Here is a 1,043-nt window from a genome sequence, read left to right as displayed (position 1 = left end):
AACTTCCTTAAATATACATATGTATAAACATATCTTAATAAATTTTCTATATTTGGAAAATTTGGAAAATGATAGCGAAAATGTATTTAATATATGTATATATCCATATGTATCTAATTTGTTCATCAACTCCTTCCAAACTTTCATTGATACTGACCCCATAGGGAAATTCTGGTCTAGAGAAATATTTAACAGTTCAAATACAACCAAATCCAGTATGGTGACATTTTAGGACATGTAAAAGACATTTCCATAAAAAAATAATTAGTTCCAAAACTTGCCAGTATGGCACTTTTGGTGCTGCAAGCAACAACATTTTATTTATAGAAGGCATTCATGTTATACAGAGATACAAGGAATACAGTTCAATAGGTCCTCATTCTGAATGAATTGAAGGAGTAAAACCTAAATGCGATGAACAGTGTGCTCAGATATTGGCATTGAATGGTGACTGTAATTGATCCTCTGTGATGCTTCTCATATGCAGTCTGATACTGTCTTTCAAATCTGCTAAATTTGCAACATGTTTTCTTTATACTTTGACACTTAAAATTTTTAAGTGTCTCACAACCAGAAATTACACATTAAGGTCAGAGAATAAAGAGGCTAGTCAGAAGAAAATGCATGATTCTAATCACTATATTCTATATGAAATGTTGTTAAAAGTTCTGTACACAGCATTCAATATATGAAAACTATCTTGTACACCAATTTGCATGAAAGTAGTTGACTCAAGGCTGTTGTAGTTGGGTTAAGACAAAAATGTTGAGCATCTCTTAATATCTCTGGGCCATTATAGAGCATGTCACAACCCAATTGGGACTAGATTCTTTGGAGAAGAATGATTCAAGAATAAATGAGGCTATGAAGACAAACAGGACTGTAACTTTACGAGAATGCAAAGGAATATGTCAGAAAACATGAGGATTTTCTGTGCTCAAATGCAACAGTTAAGGATGTTCACTATTCCACTGAGGTGAAAATGTATCTCATCACTTTAAAGAATTTTCTATGATTATTACACATTCTGGCAAAGAAGGTCA

The sequence above is a fragment of the Centruroides sculpturatus genome, unplaced genomic scaffold, assembly GCF_000671375.1.
Source record: "Centruroides sculpturatus isolate CEXI.00-Female unplaced genomic scaffold, Cexi_2.0 scaffold752, whole genome shotgun sequence".
In the NCBI taxonomy this organism is placed as follows: Eukaryota; Metazoa; Arthropoda; class Arachnida; order Scorpiones; family Buthidae; genus Centruroides; species Centruroides sculpturatus.
The sequence above is the reverse complement of the archived record's forward strand: the minus strand, read 5'-3'. Positions refer to the sequence as shown.